Consider the following 16302-nt stretch of genomic DNA (forward strand, 5'->3'; position numbering starts at 1 on the left):
CTGAACAAGAAAGTCTTGCAGCGGTGTGGGCTTGTGAACACTTCCACATATTTTTATATGGAAAGCATTTCACTCTTGTCACAGATCATCAAGCATTGCTTACCATCTTTTGCAATCCTAAGGCTAAGATGCTTCCTCATATTGAACATTGGGGTTTGCGATTACAGGGATATGACTACACTATTGCGCACCAACCAGGGAAAGATCAAAACCGTACTGACTATTTCCCATTAGTGCCAGTACAGTGTCCCAGTAACTCATCCAAAGTAGCTGAAGCATACATTAACTTCATAGTAAGGTCCAGTACACCTGCCGCTATTTCGTTGGAATACTTAAATCGATTATTGCACATCAATCCTGGAAATAGCCCACTCAACGTCTTACAAATGACAGTGAATATCAGAAATTCAAAAATGTGAAAGATGAACTGTCCATTACTCAGTAAGGTATGGTCTTGCAAGGTTTGAGAATTGTCATACCGGAAAGTCTGCGACAACAGGTAATGGAAGCGGCACATGAAGAACATCATGGAATTGTTGCCACTAAACAAGCTCTCAGAGATTGAGGGGGTGATTTTAACCTTGGCGGACGGCGGAGGCCGTCCGCCAAGGTACCGCCGTGAAATGACCGCACCGCGGTCAAAAGACCGCGGCGGCCATTTAAACATTTCCGCTGGGCCGGCGGGCGCTCTCCGAAAGAGCGCCCGCCGGCCCAGCAGAAATGCCCCTGCAACGAGGACGCCGGCTCAGAATTGAGCCGGCGTATTTGCAGGGGTGCGACGGGTGCAGTTGCACCCGTCGCGTATTTCAGTGTCTGCAAAGCAGACACTGAAATACTTTGCGGGGCCCTCTTACGGGGGCCCCTGCAGTGCCCATGCCATTGGCATGGGCACTGCAGGGGCCCCCAGGGGCCCCGCGGCACCCCCTACCGCCATCCTGTTCATGGCGGGTTTCCCGCCATGAACAGGATGGCGGTAGGGGGTGTCTGAATCCCCATGGCGGCGGAGCGCGCTCCGCCGCCATGGAGGATTCAATGGGGCAGCGGTAAACCGGCGGGAGACCGCCGGTTTACCCTTTCTGACAAATGCCCTCGGGAGCACCGCCAGCCTGTTGGCGGTGCTCCCGTGGTCGGTGACGGGTCAGAATGACCCCCTGAGTCTGGCTTCCTCCACTTGACGAAACAATTGAAAGGGAATTAAAGACCTGTCGTGTACAACTGTGTGACAGGGCACAGGTAACCAGGGGGGGAGGAAGTAAAGTATCCCTGGGGCACTCCGCTTAACGTTGGACCTTGTTTACATCCAGCACGGCCTGACGGGAGCGAAGTGCTGAGAGGAGACACGCCCAGACCCAGGAGGAGCAAAGCCGGTGAAGGGAGAGCGAGGAGGAGGACTCGCGTCCTGGAGGAACGGGACGAGACTCAGTGTGGTGCAGTTGGGCCGGAGCGGACGGAAGGCGAGCAGAAGGAGGAAGCGACGGAAGGAGGACGCCACACAGAGCAGAGTGCGTTCGTTGAGAGGAGGCCGAGAGGGAGAGTTGTGGACGAGGAAGCCAGCCACGTTCCTGGAGGAGCATTTCTTATCCAGGTACGAGGACGGGCAGGGGAAGGAGGTATAATTATCAGAAGGGAGGGAGAAGGAGACCTTGAAGGGGTGGGGAACACACTGGGCACTAATGAACTAAAGAAAAGGATAAGAGCACAAGGGCACAAGGTGACAGATGAAAGGTGATACACATGTGTAAAAAGAAACAAAGAAACAAAAGAATAAAACAATTCACTGTATATTACTAACATATGGAATATCAAGAAAATAAAGGAATTAACCAGTGCACAACTCACCCAAAGGCACAAAAAAAGTATAAAAGAAATCCTTTGGGGAAACGACAAGTATAAAGAAAGTAGCAAATAGCCCTGTACTTACCTACTAAAGGCCTCACATTTTCTTTCCTCTCTCCCTCTCTTGGTTTGGATGATGTTCCGGAGCCTTGGAACAACAGTACCGGGAAGAAGAACCAAAGGAAGATATGTGAGGGACTTACTAGAAGAAAAGGAATACCCTAAGGACATATATAAAGGCTGGAGAATGTTCTGACCTATAGGGATAAGGAAAGAACGATAAACAATGTAGAGAAAGAAATAAAGACAAATACCAAAAGTCCCTCAACTAGTATCCTGACCTATTACTTTGCTGTCACAGTGGTGTCAGAAGTGGGATTCAATAATCATCTAAGACAGGAAAGTAATATGGAGGACAAACCAAGTTAAGCGGACATGATAGCTCAATTGGCGGAGGGCCAGAGACACCTACAACTAGTATGGGAATAACAGATAAATGAGGCAAGAGAAGATCAGGAGGCTCTACAGACGGCATTAAAAAGCCAGGCTACGATTATAGCAAACAATCCGCTTGTACACAAAACTGCATTAGGAAAACTCATGGAGACAATCGCTACCAGCAGAGTCCATCCTACTGTCCCTAGCACTGTATTACAAAAGTATCAAGAGGGAGAGGACCCAGATGCATTTTTTACAAATTTTGAGAGGGTGGCGAGTTCGGCTAACTGGCCACATGAGCTCTGGGGCCAATATGTTGCCCCTCTACTTACTGGTCCCTTACAGGCAGCTTATCAAGCATTAAACCCGGGTGGGATAACCCCATATATTGACATTAAAAAGGTTTTCTTAGAATGGATAGGACTAGATCAGGAAAGCTGTAGGGTACGGTTTCAACGCACTAAGTGGATAAGCACTGAGAACCCCCGGACTCTCTATTATCGGATTCAACATGAAGCATGTAAATGGCTGACACCTACAGAAACCACCAAAGATGAGATGTTCCAAGCCATAGTGCTTGAACAGTGCTTAGAAGCCCTACTGACAGCCACTCGTAGTTGGATTAGACTACACCCATCATGGACAACTCATCAGCTATTGAATTAGCCTGTGCTTATCACAGGGCTCCAGAATTTAGGGGTACCATGACAAGAACAGTTCCACCACTCCCTAAACCACCTCCTCAACCATCTGCTACAAAACACATGACAGGACCAAACACGGACAAAAGCTTTCCTTTCCAACTGCCACTGAAGAAACCCATGACTACACCCCAATGTTATCACTGTGCAGAGTGGGGACATATTGCACAGTATTGCCCACAGAAACGGAACCAGGTAGAACCAATGGAAATAAGGATTGCCAAAGGAAGGGTTTTGTGGTTGGGTAATATCAATATACGGTATACCACATACCTACTCATAAACCAACAAGTAAGGCTGACCTTGGTAGACTCAGGCTGTAGTCAAAGTGTAATAAACCAAAAATACGTACACCCAGAGCAGTGGTTGAAGAGAGAATAAGTAGTCATCACGTGGGTACAAGGTGGTAGCAAAACCTATCCAGCGGCTGTCATACATGTGAGGTGGAGGGGAGAAGAAGAGTGAGTTGTTGTGGGGGTAATACCAAATCTAGTAGAGGAGCTCATCATAGGGACTGATTACGTGGCATTTCAGGATCTTCTAGACAGCCTAAAACTTAATAACAGTGTAGAATCCTGGTGGACCGAAGCCCCCTTCTCTAAAGAAGAAATAGAACAGAATACATCTAGGAAATGATTAACCAAGGCCCAGAAGCGATCACAGAAGAAAACATATCGAATGGAGCATAGTGATAAAGAGGGAAGGATCACTAACCTAATGAAGAAAGTACTATCCGTTGCGGGAGAATTCAGACAATGCCAACGGAATGACCCCACCCTTAAACAGGCATGGCATACTGCCCTCACGGATACCAGTCCTACGGTAGGTCCTTATTTCCTAATCAGAAACAATTTGTTCTACTGAGTTATCACCCAACAAGGAAGTGAGAAAACACAGTTGTTAGTCCCCTAGGACTTTCGAGACCAGGTTTTAAACTTAGCACATGGGGAGACCGGGGAAGGGCACCTAGGAAGGGAATAGACTGAAGAATACATATTGAGATGGTTTTATTAGCCAGGGATATATGGGGACATTCGAAAACATTGCCAACAGTGTCCCAAGTGCCAATTGTTAAACCCTTCAACAGAACCCAAGGTTCCTCTTCTCCCTTTACCCATTATAGAAACCCCGTTCTCAAGAGTAGGAATGGATTTGGTGGGCCATCTATTAGAATCCTTTAAAGGTCACAAATATATCTTAGTCCTGGTTGATTACGCTACCCGATATCCTGAAGATATACCTCTGTCCAGCATGACAACTAAAAGTGTGGCTCAAGCGGTGATAGGATTTTTCTCCTGTGTCGGATTTCTGAAAGAATTCCTGACAGATCAGGGAACTTCTTTCATGTCGCTTTTAATGACTGAAATATGTCAGAGCTTGGGCGTCCAGAAAATCCGGACATCAGTTTATCATCCACAAACAGATGGGTTTGTAGAACGCTACAACAAAACTATTAAGAACTTATTATGGAAAGCCATAAATGACACCGGGAGGGACTGGGATAAAAAGTTGCCCTTGGTGTTGTATGCTATACGAACACATATACAATTTTCCACTGGACACAGTCCTTTTGAGCTACTGTTTGGAAGACAACCTAGAACCATTTTGGATATGGCGGCCGAACAGTGGGAAGAAACAGAGGAAGAGACAAAAGACATCCTTACCTACACTAGGGAGTTGAAAGAGGCTTTACATTCAGTGTGGGAGGACTTACACTCTCAACTGGAAGAGACCCAAAAGAGACAGAAGGCCCATTATGACGTGTGAACCAGGATACGTGACCTACCCATAGGTAAAAAGGTATTAATACTACTACCCAGGACCGAGAACACATTACTAGCCAGATGGCAGGGACCCTATGCAGTCATAGAGAAGGTGATACCGGATCGAAATTCCTGCAGGATCCAATAAGAGTCAGATTTACCATATTAATTTGTTGAAAGCATGAGAATGAGGACATTAATAGGGGCAATGGCTTGAATCTATGTATTATTACAACCCAAAACCTAGATATTCCGGTATTCCCTACGCTTATCAAACTAGACCAAGTAGTGGAACCTCATTATGGCAGTTAACTAACAACATCCCAATGAAAACATATAGAGGGGGTAGTAGAGACTCATCGGGAAGTATTTTCTAGACATCCTGGTAGAACACACCTCATAAAACACCACATACGCACCATAGATGGAAAGGTAGCCCGACAACGACCATACCGTATACCTGAAGCTAGAAAACAACTAGTAGAGAAAGAAGTCACAGAAATGTTAAAAGCAGGCATTATTGAACCGTCTTCAGGTCCCTGGTGTTCTCCGGTAGTGTTGGTTCCCAACCCCAATGGATCTATTCGTTTTTGTATAGATTTTCGACAACTCAATTCCTTATCACATTTTGATACCTATCCAATGCCTCACATAGATGACCTAATTGAACGACTAGGGCAAGCCCGATACCTCACCACATTGGATTTGACAAAGGGATATTGGCAGATTCCGCTGCAGGAATCATACAGGGAAAATACGGTATTTTCAACCCCCTCAGGACTGTATCAATTCACAGTCTTACCCTTTGGGTTACACGGGGCTCCTGCTACCTTTCAGAGGTTAATAGATTTAGGGGGTCATTCCAACCCTGGCGGTCGGTGTTAAAGCGGCGGCCAACCCGCCAACAGGCAGGCGGTGCAAAAAATGGAATTCTGACCCTGGCGGAAACCGCCAACACAGACCGCCACTTTAACCCCTTCGCTGCCAGGCCTTTTCCCCCTCCTGTGCCAGGCCTTTTTTTGCCTATTTGGGGCAGTTCGCGCTTAGGCCCTCATAACTTTTTGTCCACATAAGCTAACCAAGCCAAATTTGCGTCCTTTTTTTCCAACATCCTAGGGATTCTAGAGGTACCCAGACTTTGTGGGTTCCCCTGAAGGAGGCCAAGAAATTGGCCAAAATACAGTGAAAATTTCGTTTTTTCCAAAAAAAATTGAAAAAGTGGCTGCAGAAGAAGGCTTGTGGTTTTTCCCCTGAAAATGGCATCAACAAAGGGTTTGCGGTGCTAAACTCAGCAGCTTCCCAGCTTTCAGGAACAGGCAGACTTGAATCAGAAAACCCAATTTTTCAACACAATTTTGGCATTTTACTGGGGCATACCCCATTTGTGCAATTTTTTGTGCTTTCAGCCTCCTTCCAGTCAGTGACAGGAATGGTCATGAAACCAATGCTGGATCCCAGAAACCTAAACATTTCTGAAAAGTAGACAAAATTCTGAATTCAGCAAGGGGTCATTTGTGTAGATCCTACAAGGGTTTCCTACAGAAAATAACAGCTGAAAAAGAAAAATATTGAAATTGAGGTGAAAAAACCATCAATTTTTCTCTACGTTTTACTCTGTAACTTTTCCCTGCAATGTCAGATTATCGAAAGCAATATACCGTTACGTCTGCTGGACTCCTCTGGTTGCGGGGATATATAGGGTTTGTAGTTTCATCAAGAACCCGAGGAACCCAGAGCCAATAAATGAGCTACACCCTGCAGTGCGTTTTCATTCTATACCGGGTATACAGCAATTCATTTGCTGAAATATAAGGAGTAAAAAATTGCTATCAAGAAAACCTTTGGATTTCCAAAAAGGGCACAAGATAAGGTGTTGAGGAGCAGTGGTTATTTGCACATCTCTGAATTCCGGGGTGACCATAGTAGCACGTGAATTACAGGGAATTTCTCAAATAGATGTCTTTTTTACACACACTCCTATATTTGGAAGGAAAAAATGTAGAGAAAGACAAGGGGCAATAGTACTTGTTTTGCTAATCTATGTTCCCCCAAGTCTCCCGATAAAAATGGTACCTCACTTGTGTGGGTAGGCCTAGCGCCCGCGACAGGATATGCCCCAAAACACAACTAGCTCAGCCGCCACCTAGGGACACCTACCAAACCTGTGCATTTCTGAAAACTAGAGACCTAGGGGAATCCAAGGAGGGGTGACTTGTGTGGCTCGGACCAGGTTCTGTTACCCAGAATCCTTTGCAAACCTCAAAATTTGCCTAAAAAAACACATGTTCCTCACATTTCTGTGGCAGAAAGTTCTGGAATCTGAGAGGAGCCACAAATTTCCTTCCACCCAGCGTTCCCCCACGTCTCCCGATAAAAATGATACCTCACTTGTGTGGGTAGGCCTAGCACCCGCGACAGGATATGCCCCAAAACACAACGTGGACACATCACAGAAAACAGAGCTGTTTTTAGCAAAGTGACTACCTGTAGATTTTGGCCTCTAGCTCAGCCGCCACCTAGGGAAACCTACCAAACCTGTGCATTTCTGAAAACTAGAGACCTAGGGGAATCCAAGGAGGGGTGACTTGCGGGGCTCGGACCAGGTTCTGTTACCCAGAATCCTTTGCAAACCTCAAAATTTGGCTAAAAAAACACATGTTCCTCACATTTCTGTGGCAGAAAGTTCTGGAATCTGAGAGGAGCCACAAATTTCCTTCCACCCAGCGTTCCCCCACGTCTCCCGATAAAAATGATACCTCACTTGTGTGGGTAGGCCTAGCGCCCGCGACAGGATATGCCCCAAAACCCAACGTGGATATATCACAGAAAACAGACCTGTTTTTAGCAAAGTGACTACCTGTAGATTTTGGCCTCTAGCTCAGCCGCCACCTAGGGAAACCTACCAAACCTGTGCATTTCTGAAAACTAGAGACCTAGGGGAATCCAAGGAGGGGTGACTTGTGTGGCTCGGACCAGGTTCTGTTACCCAGAATCCTTTGCAAACCTCAAAATTTGGCTAAAAAAACACATGTTCCTCACATTTCTGTGGCAGAAAGTTCTGGAATCTGAGAGGAGCCACAAATTTCCTTCCACCCAGCGTTCCCCCACGTCTCCCGATAAAAATGATACCTCACTTGTGTGGGTAGGCCTAGCGCCCGCGACAGGATATGCCCCAAAACACAACGTGGACATATCACAGAAAACAGAGCTGTTTTTAGCAAAGTGACTACCTGTAGATTTTGGCCTCTAGCTCAGCCGGCACCTAGGGAAACCTACCAAACCTGTGCATTTCTGAAAACTAGAGACCTAGGGGAATCCAAGGAGGGGTGACTTGTGTGGCTCGGACCAGGTTCTGTTACCCAGAATCCTTTGCAAACCTCAAAATTTGGCTAAAAAAACACATGTTCCTCACATTTCTGTGGCAGAAAGTTCTGGAATCTGAGAGGAGCCACAAATTTCCTTCCACCCAGCGTTCCCCCACGTCTCCCGATAAAAATGATACCTCACTTGTGTGGGTAGGCCTAGCGCCCGCGACAGGATATGCCCCAAAACACAACGTGGACACATCACAGAAAACAGAGCTGTTTTTAGCAAAGTGACTACCTGGAGATTTTGGCCTCTAGCTCAGCCGCCACCTAGGGAAACCTACCAAACCTGTACATTTCTGAAAACTAGAGACCTAGGGGAATCCAAGGAGGGGTGACTTGTGTGGCTCGGACCAGGTTCTGTTACCCAGAATCCTTTGCATACCTCAAAATTTGGCTAACAAAACACATGTTCCTCACATTTCTGTGGCAGAAAGTTCTGGAATCTGAGAGGAGCCACAAATTTCCTTCCACCCAGCGTTCCCCCACGTCTCCCGATACAAATGATACCTCACTTGTGTGGGTAGGCCTAGCGCCCGCGACAGGATATGCCCCAAAACACAACGTGGACATATCACAGAAAACAGAGCTGTTTTTAGCAAAGTGACTACCTGTAGATTTTGGCCTGTAGCTCAGCCGGCACCTAGGGAAACCTACCAAACCTGTGCATTTCTGAAAACTAGAGACCTAGGGGAATCCAAGGAGGGGTGACTTGTGTGGCTCGGACCAGGTTCTGTTACCCAGAATCCTTTGCAAACCTCAAAATTTGGCTAAAAAAACACATGTTCCTCACATTTCTGTGGCAGAAAGTTCTGGAATCTGAGAGGAGCCACAAATTTCCTTCCACCCAGCGTTCCCCCACGTCTCCCGATAAAAATGATACCTCACTTGTGTGGGTAGGCCTAGCGCCCGCGACAGGATATGCCCCAAAACACAACGTGGACATATCACAGAAAACAGAGCTGTTTTTAGCAAAGTGACTACCTGTAGATTTTGGCCTCTAGCTCAGCCGCCACCTAGGGAAACCTACCAAACCTGTGCATTTCTGAAAACTAGAGACCTAGGGGAATCCAAGGAGGGGTGACTTGCGGGGCTCGGACCAGGTTCTGTTACCCAGAATCCTTTGCAAACCTCAAAATTTGGCTAAAAAAACACATGTTCCTCACATTTCTGTGGCAGAAAGTTCTGGAATCTGAGAGGAGCCACAAATTTCCTTCCACCCAGCGTTCCCCCACGTCTCCCGATAAAAATGATACCTCACTTGTGTGGGTAGGCCTAGCGCCCGCGACAGGATATGCCCCAAAACACAACGTGGATATATCACAGAAAACAGACCTGTTTTTAGCAAAGTGACTACCTGTAGATTTTGGCCTCTAGCTCAGCCGCCACCTAGGGAAACCTACCAAACCTGTGCATTTCTGAAAACTAGAGACCTAGGGGAATCCAAGGAGGGGTGACTTGTGTGGCTCGGACCAGGTTCTGTTACCCAGAATCCTTTGCAAACCTCAAAATTTGGCTAAAAAAACACATGTTCCTCACATTTCTGTGGCAGAAAGTTCTGGAATCTGAGAGGAGCCACAAATTTCCTTCCACCCAGCGTTCCCCCACGTCTCCCGATAAAAATGATACCTCACTTGTGTGGGTAGGCCTAGCGCCCGCGACAGGATATGCCCCAAAACATAACGTGGAAATATCACAGAAAACAGAGCTGTTTTTAGCAAAGTGACTACCTGTAGATTTTGGCCTCTAGCTCAGCCGGCACCTAGGGAAACCTACCAAACCTGTGCATTTCTGAAAACTAGAGACCTAGGGGAATCCAAGGAGGGGTGACTTGTGTGGCTCGGACCAGGTTCTGTTACCCAGAATCCTTTGCAAACCTCAAAATTTGGCTAAAAAAACACATGTTCCTCACATTTCTGTGGCAGAAAGTTCTGGAATCTGAGAGGAGCCACAAATTTCCTTCCACCCAGCGTTCCCCCACGTCTCCCGATAAAAATGATACCTCACTTGTGTGGGTAGGCCTAGCGCCCGCGACAGGATATGCCCCAAAACACAACGTGGACACATCACAGAAAACAGAGCTGTTTTTAGCAAAGTGACTACCTGGAGATTTTGGCCTCTAGCTCAGCCGCCACCTAGGGAAACCTACCAAACCTGTACATTTCTGAAAACTAGAGACCTAGGGGAATCCAAGGAGGGGTGACTTGTGTGGCTCGGACCAGGTTCTGTTACCCAGAATCCTTTGCAAACCTCAAAATTTGGCTAACAAAACACATGTTCCTCACATTTCTGTGGCAGAAAGTTCTGGAATCTGAGAGGAGCCACAAATTTCCTTCCACCCAGCGTTCCCCCACGTCTCCCGATACAAATGATACCTCACTTGTGTGGGTAGGCCTAGCGCCCGCGACAGGATATGCCCCAAAACACAACGTGGACATATCACAGAAAACAGAGCTGTTTTTAGCAAAGTGACTACCTGTAGATTTTGGCCTCTAGCTCAGCCGGCACCTAGGGAAACCTACCAAACCTGTGCATTTCTGAAAACTAGAGACCTAGGGGAATCCAAGGAGGGGTGACTTGTGTGGCTCGGACTAGGTTCTGTTACCCAGAATCCTTTGCAAACCTCAAAATTTGGCTAAAAAAACACATGTTCCTCACATTTCTGTGGCAAAAAGTTCTGGAATCTGAGAGGAGCCACAAATTTCCTTCCACCCAGCGTTCCCCCACGTCTCCCGATAAAAATGATACCTCACTTGTGTGGGTAGGCCTAGCGCCCGCGACAGGATATTCCCCAAAACACAACGTGGACACATCACAGAAAACAGAGCTGTTTTTAGCAAAGTGACTACCTGGAGATTTTGGCCTCTAGCTCAGCCGCCACCTAGGGAAACCTACCAAACCTGTACATTTCTGAAAACTAGAGACCTAGGGGAATCCAAGGAGGGGTGACTTGTGTGGCTCGGACCAGGTTCTGTTACCCAGAATCCTTTGCAAACCTCAAAATTTGGCTAACAAAACACATGTTCCTCACATTTCTGTGGCAGAAAGTTCTGGAATCTGAGAGGAGCCATAAATTTCCTTCCACCCAGCGTTCCCCCACGTCTCCCGATACAAATGATACCTCACTTGTGTGGGTAGGCCTAGCGCCCGCGACAGGATATGCCCCAAAACACAACGTGGACATATCACAGAAAACAGAGCTGTTTTTAGCAAAGTGACTACCTGTAGATTTTGGCCTGTAGCTCAGCCGGCACCTAGGGAAACCTACCAAACCTGTGCATTTCTGAAAACTAGAGACCTAGGGGAATCCAAGGAGGGGTGACTTGTGTGGCTCGGACCAGGTTCTGTTACCCAGAATCCTTTGCAAACCTCAAAATTTGGCTAAAAAAACACATGTTCCTCACATTTCTGTGGCAGAAAGTTCTGGAATCTGAGAGGAGCCACAAATTTCCTTCCACCCAGCGTTCCCCCACGTCTCCCGATAAAAATGATACCTCACTTGTGTGGGTAGGCCTAGCGCCCGCGACAGGATATGCCCCAAAACACAACGTGGACACATCACAGAAAACAGAGCTGTTTTTAGCAAAGTGACTACCTGTAGATTTTGGCCTCTAGCTCAGCCGCCACCTAGGGAAACCTACCAAACCTGTGCATTTCTGAAAACTAGAGACCTAGGGGAATCCAAGGAGGGGTGACTTGTGTGGCTCGGACCAGGTTCTGTTACCCAGAATCCTTTGCAAACCTCAAAATTTGGCTAAAAAAACACATGTTCCTCACATTTCTGTGGCAGAAAGTTCTGGAATCTGAGAGGAGCCACAAATTTCCTTCCACCCAGCGTTCCCCAACGTCTCCCGATAAAAATGATACCTCACTTGTGTGGGTAGGCCTAGCGCCCGCGACAGGATATGCCCCAAAACACAACGTGGACACATCACAGAAAACAGAGCTGTTTTTAGCAAAGTGACTACCTGGAGATTTTGGCCTCTAGCTCAGCCGCCACCTAGGGAAACCTACCAAACCTGTACATTTCTGAAAACTAGAGACCTAGGGGAATCCAAGGAGGGGTGACTTGTGTGGCTCGGACCAGGTTCTGTTACCCAGAATCCTTTGCAAACCTCAAAATTTGGCTAACAAAACACATGTTCCTCACATTTCTGTGGCAGAAAGTTCTGGAATCTGAGAGGAGCCACAAATTTCCTTCCACCCAGCGTTCCCCCACGTCTCCCGATACAAATGATACCTCACTTGTGTGGGTAGGCCTAGCGCCCGCGACAGGATATGCCCCAAAACACAACGTGGACATATCACAGAAAACAGAGCTGTTTTTAGCAAAGTGACTACCTGTAGATTTTGGCCTGTAGCTCAGCCGGCACCTAGGGAAACCTACCAAACCTGTGCATTTCTGAAAACTAGAGACCTAGGGGAATCCAAGGAGGGGTGACTTGTGTGGCTCGGACCAGGTTCTGTTACCCAGAATCCTTTGCAAACCTCAAAATTTGGCTAAAAAAACACATGTTCCTCACATTTCTGTGGCAGAAAGTACTGGAATCTGAGAGGAGCCACAAATTTCCTTCCACCCAGCGTTCCCCCATGTCTCCCGATAAAAATGATACCTCACTTGTGTGGGTAGGCCTAGCGCCCGCGACAGGATATGCCCCAAAACACAACGTGGACACATCACAGAAAACAGAGCTGTTTTTAGCAAAGTGACTACCTGTAGATTTTGGCCTCTATCTCAGCCGCCACCTAGGGAAACCTACCAAACCTGTACATTTCTGAAAACTAGAGACCTAGGGGAATCCAAGGAGGGGTGACTTGCGGGGCTCGGACCAGGTTCTGTTACCCAGAATCCTTTGCAAACCTCAAAATGTGGCTAAAAAAACACATGTTCCGCACATTTCTGTGGCAGAAAGTTCTGGAATCTGAGAGGAGCCACAAATTTCCTTCCACCCAGCGTTCCCCCAAGTCTCCCGATAAAAATGATACCTCACTTGCGTGGGTAGGACTAGCGCCCACGAAAGGAAAGGGCCCAAAACACAACGTGGACACATCACATTTTTTTATAAGAAGCAGTGCCTACCTGTGGATTTTGGCCTGTAGCTCAGCCGGCACCTGGGGAAACCTAGCAAACCAGCGCATTTTTGAAAACTAGAAACCCAGGGGAATCCAAGATGGGGTGACTTGCGGGGCTCTGACCAGGTTATGTTACCCAGAATCCTTTGCAAACATCAAAATGTGGCCCAAAAAACACTTTTTCCTCTCATTTCGGTGACAGAAAGTTCTGGAATCTGAGAGGAGCCACAAATTTCCTTCCACCCAGCGTTCCCCTAAGTCTCTCGATAAAAATGGTGCCTCACTTCTGTGGGTAGGCCTAGCGCCCACGAAAGGAAATGGCCCAAAACACAACATGGACACAACATATTTTTTCACAGAAAACAGAGGTGTTTTTTGCAAGGTGCCTACCTGTGGAGTTTGGCCTGTAGCTCAGCCGGCCCCAGGGGGGGGGGCAGAAATGGCCTAAAATAAATTTCTTCCCCTCAACCCCCACCCCCCCCCCCGGGAGCAACCCTTGCCTACGGGGTCGCTCCCCCTGCGTGACATTGGCGCCAAAAAACAAATCCCAGGTGCCTAGTGGTTTCTGCCCCCTTGGGGGCAGATTGACCTAAAATCGGCCAATCTGCCCCCAAGGGGGGCAGAAATGGCCTAAATACAATTTGCCCCCCAGGGGAGCGACCCTTGCCTGATGGGTCGCTCCCCATCTCGAAAAAAACAAACAAACAAAAAAAAAACCACAACAAAAAAATTTGCCCTGGTGCCCTGAGGGTTCTGCCCCCCCCCCCCCCCCTGGGGGCAGTTCAGCTTAATAATAGGCCGATCTGCCCCCAGGGGGGGCAGAAATGGCCTAAAATAAATTTGCCCCCCCAGCCCCCACCCCTTCCCTGGAGCGACCCTTGCCTACGGGGTCGCTCCCCCTGCGTGACATTGGCGCCAAAAAACAAATCCCAGGTGCCTAGTGGTTTCTGCCCCCGACCTAAAATCGGCCAATCTGCCCCCAAGGGGGGCAGAAATGGCCTAAATACAATTTGCCCCCCAGGGGAGCGACCCTTGCCTGATGGGTCGCTCCCCATCTCGAAAAAAAACAAACAAACAAAAAAAGAAACACAACAAAAAAAATTGCCCTGGTGCCCTGAGGGTTCTGCCCCCCCCCTGGGGGCAGTTCAGCCTAATAATAGGCCGATCTGCCCCCAGGGGGGGCAGAAATGGCCTAAAATTAATTTCCCCCCCCCCAGCCCCCACCCCTTCCCTGGAGCGACCCTTGCCTACGGGGTCGCTCCCCCTGTGTGACATTGGCGACAAAAAACAAATCCCAGGTGCCTAGTGGTTTCTGCCCCCTTGGGGGCAGATTGACCTAAAATCGGCCAATCTGCCCCCAAGGGGGGCAGAAATGGCCTAAATACAATTTGCCCCCCAGGGGAGCGACCCTTTCCTGATGGGTCGCTCCCCATCTCGAAAAAAAACAAACAAACAAAAAAAAAACACACAAAAAAAATGTGCCCTGGTGCCTAGAGGGTTCTGCCCCCCCCCGGGGGCAGTTTGGCCTAATAATAGGCCGATCTGCCCCCAGGGGGGGCAGAAATGGCCTAAAATAAATTTGAACCCCCAACCCCCACCCCCCCCCCGGGAGCGACCCTTGCCTACGGGGTCGCTCCCCCTGCGTGACATTGGCGACAAAAAACAAATCCCAGGTGCCTAGTGGTTTCTGCCCCCTTGGGGGCAGATTGACCTAAAATCGGCCAATCTGCCCCCAAGGGGGGCAGAAATGGCCTAAATTCAAGTTGCCTCCCAGGGGAGCGACCCTTGCCTGATGGGTCGCTCCCCATCTCGAAAAAAAAAAAAACACAAGAAAAAAAAACAAAAAAAAAAATTGCCCTGAGGGTTCTGCCCCCCTCTGGGGGCAGTTCGGCCTGATAATAGGCCGATCTGCCCCTAGGGGGGGCAGAAATGGCCTAAAATAAATTTGACCCCCCCAACCCCCCCCCCCCCCCGGGAGCGACCCTTGCCTACGGGGTCGCTCCCCCTGCGTGACATTGGCGCCAAAAAACAAATCCCCGGAGCCTAGTGGTTTCTGCCCCCTTGGGGGCAGATTGACCTAAAATCGGCCAATCTGCCCCCAGGGGGGCAGAAATGGTGTAAATACAATTTGCCCCCCCCCCCCAGGGGAGCGACCCTTGCCTGATGGGTCGCTCCCCATCTCTAAAAAAACAAACAAACAAAAAAAAAAACACATAAAAAAAAAACTTGCCCTGGCGCCTATAGGTTTCTGCCCCCCCTGGGGGCAGATCGGCCTAATAATAGGCCGATCTGCCCCCAGGGGGGGCAGAAATGGCCTAAAATAAATTGCCCTCCCCCCCAGGGAGCGACCCTTGCCTAAGGGGTCGCTCCCTTTGCGTGAAATTCACGCAAAGAAAAAACTCCCTGGTGTCTAGTGGTTTCTACCCCCCTTGGGGGCAGATTGGCCTCATTAAAATAGGCCAATCTGCCCCCAAGGGGGGCAGAAATGGCCAAAATATAATTTTACCCCAAGGGGAGCGACCCTTGCCTAAGGGGTCGCTCCCCACCCAAAAAAATAAAATAACACATAAAAAAAAAAAATGGTCCCTGGTGCCCTAGAGGTTTCTGCCCCCCCTGGGGGCAGATCGGCCTAATAGTAGGCCGATCTGCCCCCAGGGGGGGCAGAAAAGGCCTTCCAGAAAAAATGCCCCCCTGGGAGCGACCCTTGCCCAAGGGGTCGCTCCCTTTTGTCAATATCATAAAAAATAAAAAAATCCCTGGTGTCTAGTGGGGTTTCAAAAGCCGGATTGCAAGCAATCCGGCTTTTGAAACCCTCGGAGAGACTTCAAAGGGAAGGAAATACTTTTCCTTCCCTTTGAAGCCCCTCCGGGCCTCCCCGGTGATTGAAAGAGAAATGCTTTTGCATTTCTTTTTCAATCGCGCTGGAAGCAGAGCTTCCAGCGCGACGAGGGAGGCCCCTGTGACACATCAGCGCGCGCGCGCGCGCTGACGTCACAGGGGGGGGCGGGGGTGGAAGGGGAAGGTCTTCCCCTTCCATCCCCGCCTTTGGGGGGGAGGGGGGGTGCACGGGGGCGCGCTAGCGTGCCCCCAAGTTCCCCTGTGCCATGGACGAGATGATCTCGTCCA

General features: G+C 48.7%; 1 protein-coding gene across 1 annotated transcript in view; it reads left to right on the forward strand.

The window, feature by feature from the left end:
* Positions 1-16302, forward strand: part of LOC138264479 (uncharacterized) — a 182715-nt gene that overhangs the window by 85265 nt on the left and 81148 nt on the right. The window lies entirely within an intron of this gene.

Source organism: Pleurodeles waltl, chromosome 1_1, assembly GCF_031143425.1.
Source record: "Pleurodeles waltl isolate 20211129_DDA chromosome 1_1, aPleWal1.hap1.20221129, whole genome shotgun sequence".
NCBI lineage: Eukaryota > Metazoa > Chordata > Amphibia > Caudata > Salamandridae > Pleurodeles > Pleurodeles waltl.